The sequence below is a fragment of the Serinus canaria genome, chromosome 5 (genome assembly GCF_022539315.1).
Source record: "Serinus canaria isolate serCan28SL12 chromosome 5, serCan2020, whole genome shotgun sequence".
Lineage (NCBI taxonomy): Eukaryota > Metazoa > Chordata > Aves > Passeriformes > Fringillidae > Serinus > Serinus canaria.
The window spans coordinates 49,957,385-49,969,510 of record NC_066319.1 but is presented as its reverse complement, the minus strand read 5'-3'; positions in this window follow the sequence as shown (position 1 = coordinate 49,969,510).

Genomic DNA, 12,126 nt, shown 5'->3' with positions numbered 1-12,126 from the left:
GTGTCTCCATGAAATACTCAAACAACTGTCTCTGATAAGGGAATGAGAAAATTTTCAGTTTGTTTACAGTAGTATTGTATTGAACAGCCAAGACAACCATGCTCCTCCATCGCTGACTTGGTGCCTTTTCTTTCACATTCTCTGGACAAGGTTGAGAAGAAACAGATGATCATTTCCCTCCCCAAAGCTGAGGAGGCTCTTTCTCCCAAACTGCTGTGGGGCATCTGCCTCTGTGGGGTATCTTCAAGCACCTCTCTTGGTAACAGCAAATGCTACAGTGGTCAGGGAACATTGCAACTAAAACCTGCTCTAGGGGCAGTACCTGGAAACCTGAGGGAGATTCTGAGCAGGTTCTGATTGCTTCCTTTTCTGTTGCTGTTCTGCCCCACAGAAAAGCTGTAATGGAGCAGCAGTACTGCAGACTACTAAATTCTTTCACAGCCTAATTCTGGAGGAAGTTCATGATGGCCTTTTACAAATCCAAGTGGGTTAGGTGCCTGCCTGCCACTGCTGTCCACACAGGCTCAGTGTCTGTGTGCTTCAACCTCTTTGGCATTTCCACTGTCTGTATGTGCCTCTAGACTTTTGCAATTCCAGCTCTAAAGTCCTATTGACCCAAATAATGAAATTAATTCCTAAGTTTTGAAAGAATGGCATTTTCAGACACTTAGAGTTATTTTGCCATAAGCAAAACATCTCATAGTCTGTATATCAGTTATGATTTATGAGTCAACCTGACATAGTTCAAAATGCTCAAAAGCTGATGTGGCACTTTAAAAGCTTTGCAGAAACATAGCTGTGAAAGCCAAAAAGGCACAACCACATCAACAGGCACAAACTCTAGGTGTTGTGCAGAATTTTTATTTTTGCAGAGTTTTATAAGATCTGCTGGAAATAACTGCAAATTAGAGCTGTATTTATTTGATGTTTAATTCATGAGCAATAGTATCTGTTGCTGTAGGAGTACATGGGTTTAAAGGAGTTCCTGCTCTTGGCTCTTCCCTGGCCTCAGCGTTGGCTGCAGCATTTTCACTGGGGTCCTGATGGGTGTCAGGAGCTGTCAGCTTTGGCTGTTGCAGGCAGGAAGGAGCAAAGCTCAGGAGCAAAGGGGTTTTCCCTGTCAGTGACCTGTCACAAGCCCTGAACAGGTCATATCTGGGAAATGATGGTCTGATCACCCCCACAGCCCCAGCAGTCCAGCAAGAGGGAGGTCAGATAAGGAGGTCTTGAACTAACTACAACTAATATATGTCAAAATTAACAGCCTGATTTTCACACAGAGATAACTGGGAGGTCACTGGAGATCACACAGCATTTGCTATTTCTGGATGCCCTTGGGGCATCCTGCAGTAATCCAAGCTAGACTGAGCAGAGCCCTGATCACTGTATCAACATCTGGGTCAGGAGCAGAAGGAAATCCCCTCTGAGCAAGCATCAGCAGTGAAAAAAGCACTCCTGCTCCTGGTGCTTTGGCTATTCCTCAGCTAAGGAGGATCCCATGCTATTTCTAAATGCTGACTCTGTTTTATGCAACCCAGGCAGTGCTCCATGAAATAGCCACCACTTATCCCTTGACTGAGAGCAGCTTCTCAGGGCCTCTCAGCTCTGTACTGCTCCTAAATGCTGTGGATTGAGGAGCAGAGAAGGTGGCCTGTCAGGGTCACTCAAAGCCCAAGGAAGGCATTGAGGTGCTCCTGGGTGGATTGCCTCTGGACTCCACTGGAGGAGACAGCTGAGCTGTTGGGATAATGCAAATCTTGCAGGTGCTCTGAGCTTTCATGCGTGAAGTTCTGCCAGGGTACAAACTCTTCTGTCAACAGGTTCTGACTTAAATTGCGGTGTCCAATGCATAGCCTGCTACCATACGGATATTTCCTGTATCTGACATGGCAGAGACAATGAGACTGATCTGGGTTAAGGATTAGTTCTTTTCTCTACTCTTTATGCTACATGTGTGTGGTGGTTTGGTCTCCACCTGGACCCAAATCCAGGTTTTCACCTCGGGGGCTTTGTTTCAAATCAAGTTCAGTAACACCTAGGAACTGTTACCATACAAATAGCTGCCATGGGAGCTGTATCTAATGGCATCTTTATTAGCCTCTATTAGCTTGGGGAACTGGCTTGTTCACAGCACTGTCCTCACAAGGGAATGCCCACACTTAGCCTTCTTCCCCTCCATGCCTCTTCATCCAAGCACTCAGCATTGCCAGCTTCCTTATTTGTCAGCTCCAAGAGAAATTTTCCTGAATATCTCAACTAAAGGTCCTCTCTGTGAGGCAAAGCATTGCCTGCACTGGTGCTTCATGTGGCATGACTCCATCTCCTGGTAACCAGGGGGAAATAAAGCCATCTGCTCTTTGGGAGTCCCAGCATCATTCTTGGCTTTTTGCTGTTCCATGGAGTGTGTGTGTCCCCTGGCTGTGCCAGTGACATCCTAAAGGTGTTAATGGAAGCTGACCACAGGGTCTGGATGCCTCCAGTGTGAGACCCTCCATGGTCAGGCCAGCCTGATGTGGCCAAATATCTCTCAGTTGCAACTTCAGTACATGAATTAGGAGTATTTAGCCCATAAGTGTACAGATCTCACTTTTGATGCTTTAAGGAGGGTTGAGCCCACCCAGCAGTAAGCAGGTAGCCATGCTGAAGACTTGGATTCAATTCCCTTATGATGAGACCACCATGAATTAAAGGTGTTCAGGATACCCGAGGCAGGAGGTTCGAGTATGTAGCCTAATTTCAGTGCTTAATCTCTTCTTTTCCCCTGTTTCCATCAATAAAAAGAGAAGACAGATCTTTTAAACTTCACAGTACTCTAGTATTGTACCAGTGCAAGCCATAAAAACACACATAAGTTCTCTTTCCATCTTCTCAAATAATGACTTATACATTTTGGACAAGAACATCTTATAAGACTTTAAAATATATATAATAGACACAAATATTGATAATCATAAAAACAGAGAAACTGTAGAGATTGGGCAACAGATGCAGCAGTTCACTACAATGATGTGAAAGGTTCCTAGAAATGGAAAAATTCCTCCTTCACAGTGATGACTCTTGCCCTTTAAAAAACAGCCAGATGAGACTTTCTACCCACAGGGCTCTCCTGCAGTGACAGCTACATTAACCTTTGCTGACAAGCACTTCTCTTTGCTTGTAAAATCAGCTTAGTGAGTGCAAAATCCTTCCAGACTTTAAAATGGTTACCATCCTAATGGAGATACACTCCATGCAAAACAAAACATCCTCGTGCCTCACAATTACTCCTGATTTTTTTTTGCTTTGAGATCTCTGGGTGGGCTGATACAGGATGATGTCTGGGCATCTGTCTGCTTTGGCTAATATTGCAGAAGAGATGTGAACGTAGGAAAGGACACTGAGGTTTTTCCTGCCTTTCTCTCCCTGGGCATTTTTCCATGCTTATCACCAGATTGTCTGGGCAATGAGCAACAAAGCAGAGGAGCAGTAATATATGCTTGGGCTATCTGTCTGTTGCTATTAGAGAAATGGTTCAGAATTGCAGGAGCAGCCAGCCCTCTCCCTCCTGTGCAGGGCACATGCACATGAGCGCATGCTCTGTCCCTGACATCCTATTTCCCCCATTAATTCCACATCCTTCTGGATTATACATCTGAGCTCTCCTCTACATGTGACCAACTCCTCCTATGCAAAGGGAATTTTCCTGGGCCTGGGCAAAAGGAGGGTCTGCCAGTCTCCTCCCACCCTGTGGCAGCACCCAGCCTTTGAAACTGGGTCACACGAGCTCTGCCACCTCATCAGGGCTAAGCTTTTGTGTCTCCTGGGGCCACTTCAAAGACTTCACAGCCCCACAGATTGAATTTAAACCATACAACATATACAGTTTTGATGCACTCAGCAGTTCTGTGATATTTCTATGACATTTGTTATTGCTGACCAGAAATGTCCAGGACTAGGACTTTGGCATAAAATGCCAGTCAGGCTCCCAATCTAGTGCCACCTCGTCACAAATCTGTCATGTCCTGGATGTAAGGTACAGGAATCCAGTACATCACTGAAAAGATTAAAAAAGCTTGGAACAGAACGGAATGGAATGGAATGGAATGGAATAGAATAGAATAGAATAGAATAGAATAGAATAGAATAGAATAGAATAGAAATTATATTGATTAGAATGGAAATAGAAATCAAATATAAATAGACTATAAAGATTAAAAATTTTTAAAAATGCTTGAAATTATGGTTTTTATTTCTGGGTAATTTTGCAGCGTAAACACAATGTATTCTTACACTGACTTTCCTTTAAGTGCCAACCCAACATTTATTGCAAACTCCTACTGAGCTCTAAGATGCAAACCTTGCTTTCAAGCCTGTCTTTTCACTGCATTTGGTGGGGCTGGAATTGCCCAGGTCAAATAATTGATTGCTAAAACCTTAAAGTAAAATATTACATTAAGTGTCAGAAGGATCAATCTTCTGCTGCAAAAACAGTGGGCGAGTACTTTGCTGCAAAGATCAAGTGAAGTTACTTTTCTAATAACTCCCAAATTAAGCCACTCTTATTATTTGTATTATTCTGGGATGTTTGATTCGAGATATCTTTGTAAAGATGCAAAGTTAACTGGCAAATCAGACCAAGAATGCTGAATTTCTAAGAAGCTAGTTGCATGTACTAAGCATTATCAAGTTAAATTTTGGAACTGACCTCGTCTGCTACATGTTAAGATTTAATTGTGTCATATGGTTCATTAAGGAAGGGTCCATGAAGCCTTGCTGAAACTAGACTGTGTTCCTTTGTGAAATATGTTTATGAAAATTTGTTTACTGGCATTTGGAGGGGAAATTATTTTCTGTGTCTTGTATACTCACTTGAAGGACTGCCAACTTCTTGTTTAACACAGGTATAATTCCATTATTTTGACACCAAACAAGAATCAAAATTCCAATATAAATACAGATGTGAGAAATCAAACCTGTTTTCTGCAGATCATGGTGGCACAATCTTCAGCCATGTAAGTCAATGCCAGCCCAGTCCTTGACTTCATTTGGGCCAGGATTTTAGCCAGGATACTTTTTTCACCCAAGCTTCCATGTGAAAAGCTTTAAAATAACCCACTAAAAAAGGAAAAGATCATGGATAAATGCAGTCATGGCAAATCATTCAAACAGAGTTTAGGGACAGCTCATAAGCCAGAGCTCTAAAACACAGCACAGTTGCTTGGATGGTGAGGTCCTTGGGACTGAAAGCAATTTTTTGGCTTCCTTTGCTGGGGCACTGAGTTGCTTCTTTCATTGATGGACTAATTACAGAGAATTATCACAAATTATTCCAGTAAATGGAATTAGTGAGACATTAAAGTTGTGCAATTTTTTTTCTTTTTACTACCTCTGCCCATTTAGCAACTTTGCTTTATGGCTGGTGGTGGTCAGCTCCAGGCTCTAAACACCACATCCTTTTGCTAAGGAAAAGAGATAATTTAAAAGTCATGTGCCACCCATGTGCCTCCTGGTACTGCTCCACTCAGCTCAGTCTTATGTGTTCTGCTGCCACAGGGTCCCAAACCTCCTGGCTGCTCTGTGCTCATCTTTTTCAGACTTCCACACCTTCTTTATTTGCACCTTAATTGCTACAAATAATAAAACAGCAGTTCAATTTCTTAGCTTTAACAGATGCATTTGACTTCTGATTTTGTTTCACAGTTTCAGCTATGAATAAAACTAATCAAAGCATGGGAAGAAGCCTTGGGGTCAGAACAGTTTAGAAAAGGGTCACTAATAATCTGAAACTGTGGTCAGAATGTCTGGTTTAAGTGTCTGAAAGAGCCATGGGAAGGGAAGACAACTTTTTTCTGCTCCTAAATTCACATATAAAAATGTTTCCAGTTTAATATCTGCAACTATTTTGACATAAACGATCCTCAGTTTCTGGAAACAGACAAACAAATCCTGAAATTGGTGTTTGGGAAGTGGTGTGATTATCATTCCAGTCTGATCCAAGATCTAAAAGAATTTCTAATTTATCATATCAAGGTTTCCTGATGAGTAGCCATGAGGGAGATTTCAAAGGTCAGGAGAAATGAAATGCAGATTTAAATTCAAATTAATCAGAGGCAGACTCCAGACTGGCTTACACGTACATGGGTAAACATTCACTATGGACTATATATCACTCCAAAACATGGAAATGTAATCTAGAATTGAATTTCATAGCACTGAACAAAATGCAAGCCATAGGAAAAAAGCTGTGGCTGAAGGTAAAAATCACACAGCAGAGACTGGGGAGCAACAGAGCAGGGAAATGGGTGGACATGATCTGAGTCTACCTGGCCTTATCCTTCTCACTGGGGCAGGGAAAAGCTGCTCTGATTGATCCTATTGTGAGCCTCGAGATGGTTTTCCATGATCAGATCCCTGACTTGCTGCTTTTCTGGGATTTGTCATTTTTTCACAGTGGGAAGAGACCCTTAAGGACCTGTTGCCACAACTTTAGGAAAGGCTGAGCTGTGTCACAGAGACACAATGCTGACCAGGTCTGAGGCTTGGAGATTTTATATGACAGCTGTTGAATGTCTGAAAGTTTTGGTTCAAAAGTTTTGGTTCAAAAGTTTGTCAGACATATAGAAGCTCTAGTAGATGTGTTTGCTTTATTTAATCCATATATTTGCCCATTAAATAATTCAGAAGGTGTTGTATTAAACAGACTTCAGAGAAAAGTGAAGGGAGTGCATTTGCTGAAGCAAGAGCTTGTATAATGAGACATTTCATAAAAGAAGCTGGACTTTTAAAGTCAGAATGGATTAAGGGCATGAATTCATGTGTCCCATGAGAACTTATTATAAACTCGAAGGACATTCAGAGACCTTCAGCAAGAAGCAGCTCTCACACTTGAGTTTAATTTTAGTACCATTGCAGTTGTGAATAAATTGTTTTTATAGTTGTTTCAGTATGAATAAGAATCTTATCTGATCACCCAATTAGCAGTATGAGGGGGGGGTTGTAAAAAATGAGAAATGTGTAACAGATGATTCTGTGCATTTCTGAACTCAAAAGAATATATCTATAAAAATTGTATCTTTCTTTTAAGGCTACAAAAAAAGAGAATTTAAATTATACTGAATAAACCTCTTTGAAAAAAGTCAAATGAGTTTTTCCCTATCTGTGGCATTGTTATAACACAGTCAGTTGGACACTGATAACTGCTCATCATACTCATGGCTGATTTCCTATTCTCACACAGTAATAATGAGATTATGATCATGTTGACTACTGTGTTGCCAAAGCTACAGGAAAATGATAACCTGCCTGAAAGTATCCCCTTCAGAAGGAGTGTAAAAGAAAGAGGAAACTTCCCCATTAGTCCCCAGGTGCAGGTGAGAGCCTTTTTGCCCAAACCAGGCTGTGGACAGAGCCAGAGCAGAGAGGATGAGGGAGATGGGATCTCCTGCTGCCAGCACCTCGGGCTGCTCTGTCCATTAGGATTTCTTTTTCAGAGCCTATTCTGCAAAGCAAACTTCAGTGTGGCTCTCCCCCGATGCCTCAGGTAACACAGACACTCTCTTCCCATCCTATTCTATTTCCCTTGTCACCCTCATTTCCAGAGACTTCAGCTTTCTTTTGGCCGACCCAGTTACAGGGAAACCACCCTTCTTAGTGGTGATTAAGTATAGTCAGTGATTTAAAAACAAGAGAACAAGAGTCCTGAATTTAATTTTCACTAAGAATTTTTTTTAAAGTCTGTATAAATGGTCACTCTATTTTAACCCCTCTTTCCTTTTTCTGTTCCAGAAATAAGTTATCTATCCCAATTTATTTTAAAAGTGCTTTTGAGCTGTTCAACATTATTCATGCTTTGGACACGAGCTACCCCTGTTAGAGGTGTGTGCAAATTGTGATAGACTAGAATATTTCAGTTTGAAGGGACTCACAATGACCACTTAGTCCATCTAGGCTCCTCTTATGTGATGGACTGCATTTGCTCAGCTCAGGGGCAGGAGACTTTTATGTCTCACCCATCAGCTGCTCCTGCTGCCAGGGAGACACTGTCCTCTGGTTCTTCAGCAAGGTTTGACCTCTGGTATGTGGCAGGTGAAAGACAATGACTGATCTGAGGCCTGGATCTCATTTGGTGATTCTGCTAATGAAGTAGCATGTGGACAGGCAACAGCTTTCATTAGCTGTCCATTTTTTCAACTGCTGTGTTTTAGGTTCACAGCAAGAGTTATGCAGGATTGTAGGATGGAGTCTGAGAAGAGGAAATATTAAGCTCACTCAGGCATCAGATTGCCTTCTCATCACAAGTTTTGTACTAAATAATGATATAATTAGTTACCATAATGATTTTTATTTTAAAAATATATGATATCATTTATCAACTGCAAACTAATTTCACTTTTTCTGTCTTATGAATTTAAGATTCATGTAAGACTGATCATGTGTAAGTGAAAGCAAGTCCTATTTTTACTTAGCCAAAAGAGTATTTGCAGTATGTTAAAGCCATAGTTGCATTTCTTACTGTTCCAAGCCTTTTGCATTTCAGTTGTCAAATACAAATATATAAAAGCTGCACTTCTGAGATTTTTAAACTTTTGGTGTTGCATTGGGTTTCTTTATTGTTTTTTAAATGAAACTATTAGCCTAAGATTTAAAGCAGCTTAATTATATGATAAAAAAAAAAATCTCCTTAGTTTGCATTCTCATTGTTTGGCTGCTGTAGATACAGATCTGCAATCTCTTGCCTTTCACAGGTCTCTGAAGGGCAGGGACAGTTCCCTGAGATTTAAGAAGACCAGCACTTTAGCACTACCACAGTAAAGAGCAGGAGTCTGTGAAATTATTGGAATAACAAGGCTTGGTATCTCTAAAGGCTGAACCCTTCTGTCTATCCCAGGGCCAGTGAAGGGAGGGGGCAGTACAGCAGAAGACATTTCCCCCATCAGCACCCCCCACTCCTGGCTGGGAGCACATTTCCAAGCTCCTTCTGGTGAGTAAATAATTCCTGTCTCATACCCAGGGAGGGATGAGGCCCTGCCCAGGGATGAGGCTGATAATTGATTTCTCTTTGAGGTGCTGAGATGGGGACACCTGTTAATGAGAAAGTTGACCAAGGACCAAGCCCCACTAACACCAACTATTTAGCAGCTGTCAGGCAGTAATGACTCCAGTCACTCCTATCTGGCCTGGTTTGAACCAGTAACCCAGAGACAAAGGCCTCCTATCCCATTACTGCCTCTCCCTGGAGCCAGCCCCCTCTTTTCCAGCAGCTGTCTGTCGCATTAGTGTCAAAATCTTGCATTTAAAGGAAGAAGTTTGCAAAGGTACATCTGTCCAGCACCTAAAAACTCCCTCCTGCACACAGAAAGTTCTGTCTCAGGCTGCCAGCTGACAGGGAGGTACTGCAGGGTCCATCCCATCTTGGGCTCCTACACTCCCACATCCCTTTGCCTCCCAGTGCCCACTGTATTTCCAAATTAAAAGTTTTTATTGTATTCTTATTAAGAGCACTATGTGTGGCCTCTTAAAATAGCTGGGGGACAAAGGAAGGGGCACCGAATTATAGACAGGTGTAAAATTTATTCAAGTTAGCTGAGCTGCTCCCACTCACCCTAAGAGAAGAGTCAGCTCACCCAGTGAAAATAAAATGAGTAGGCTTGCCTGTCTAACATACCTGATAAGTACAGGGGCTGCAAAGTAATCTTCCTCTAAGGACATACAAGAAAATACCAGCAGCCAAACACATTTCGGCTCCAATTTATCAGGAATCTGATCCAGATTGTATTCAGTAGTGAGCACTACCCAAACTGTATCTACAAGCTCCAAAACAACATGCTTCTGGGATAGAAATGGCAATAAAATGTTACCTGAAGACACTATATGCAAAAATAACTCTTGCATTTTCCTCTTTCCCTTCCCCCTGCTTTCAACCTGGCAATGCTGAGCTCTGCCTATGGAAATGAACAGCTCCTGCTCTGGTAGGAATGCTGCTTCCAGGAGGGCTGGTGTTCAACAGTGGGCAGGGTCCCCTCCCAAGACCCACAGCAGCTTTTCCAGTCTGTCAGGTCAGGTAAGTGAAGTGAAGAACAAAAGCATTGCTGTGTGCAGGAAGGGGAAAGGGTGGCAGCACTGACCTGTGGCTCCCACAGCCCACCTTGCCCCTGCCCAGCCCCTGCTCCAGCCCCCAGCAGTGAGGAGAGACCTTTGCTCAAGGTTTAAAGCATGGGAAAGACCACTGATGTTGGTGGTGAAGTGTCAGTAGGAAGAATGTTGGCATGTCTATCAAATCCTCTGCATATTAGTATTAGCATTACTATTGTTATTATTTTTATTATGCAGTTTGTACAACAGTCACTTCTGTGGCCCCAGTTGCAGACTCCAGGCCATGCAGGGTCACAGTGACTGCAGAAAAGCTTCCTCTCTGATCAGCAGATCTCTCGAGGATGCCAGACTTGCATCTAGGAATTCTTTGCTCTGGATAACCTGTGCAAGAGCAGCAACAGCAATCCTTCTGTACAGCAAACCATGCAAGATGATGATGTGCTCAGTGATCAGCTCCTTTACCATCACAGGTCTCACACAGATGCAGTTCTGGGAGTGGTGATGGCAGCAGACAGGTTTGAGGGGCTGAGGAGATCCCAGGTGGCCAAAGGGGCTCTCCCAAGTACAGGAGAATCAGGAGACTGATCACTGCTCCCTGCTCCCTAGGCACTGTGATGGCTCCTGGGGGATACTTTTATTGCTCCCTGAGGAGTTAGGTCTAACCTAACACATTGCCTGCCAAAGAAGATTCCACCTCTTTTTTTCCCTCTCTCTTTTCATTACTTGCACAGGGTTTGTGTGGAAGTAAGCCTCCCAATTCAGGCAGCATGAAAACCTCCTTTCTCACAGCCTCTCTCCTTCACTATTCTCTGCAGGTGCCTCAGCTGCAAACAAAATAGAAGTACCATGAACAGCAGTACCTACTCTTTTTCTTGGCACAGAGAAATTCAGTGTGTGGGACTATTCCTAGCCCAGAGACAGACTTCTTGAAAGAAGCAGAGTTAAGGTAAAGCTTTGGAAGCCTTATGGGCGGACTGGGCACAGCCTTCTGCTGGTGGCAATGCCTGCTGCTCCCTTGCACTACATCATTTGCCACCAGCCTGCCATACTTTCTACTCCTCCAGAAGTAGAAGCCTGCCATACTTTCTGAGCCTCCAGAAGGCCAGCCCAGGATCAGAGAGCCACTCCAGAGGGCCCAGCTGGAAATACCAGGAGAGTTGTTCAGTCCATTGCACATTTTAACAGGCAGGCAACCAGACCAGAGTATCCTCATCAATAGGACTGGTCCTCATGGCTGATGCTGTTGGTGATCCCAGCACTAAGCTGACCTAAAGGACAGGGGTTGAGCTGCAGGGAGTACATGGGTGTGATAAATTTGCTTTGATTGGCTCTGTTCAGCTGGAACTTTGGTTTCTGGAGTTGTTGATTCTGGGAACTTTCCTGAGTGTTACATTCACTTCTAATGAAGGCAAAGCAGGAAGTACAACAAATAAGCACAAATGCACAAGCAGAACTGATCAATTAAGCCTGGTACATCCTGCATGCTATCAAAATCAATGTACATCATGGCTGAAAAGTAGAATCTGCAAAACAGAGCTCGAGCTGTACCCAAAATGTAAATCCTTGAGTTTGTTTGCTCTGGAAATGAAGAGACTAAAAATAAGATTTTAAATATGGGGATCTTTGCTGCTCTGGCTGCTCAGCGCTAGAATGGTTCCTGTGTCTGACAGATTAGCTCCGCGCCGCTAAAAATGATCAGAGCCCTGAGGCAATTAATTCCTCACTTTCAGAGTTTTACTTCTACGGCAACAAGGATTGCCACGGACAATGAGGCGGGCGGCTGGGAGGGGCGGGTGTGGAGCGGGGGTGAAGAAGGCAAGGGGCAGATAATGAGTGGGATACAAAGGCACAGCAACCTGCTTGCTGCAGGGAACAGGGAACAGGAACAGGGAACCTGCTTGCTGCAGGGAACAGGGAACAGGAACAGGGAACCTGCTTGCTGTAGGGAACAGGGAACAGGAACAGGGAACCTGCTTGCTGCAGGAAACAGGGAACAGGAACAGGGAACCTGCTTGCTGCAGGGAACAGCGAACAGGAACAGGGAACCTGCTTGCT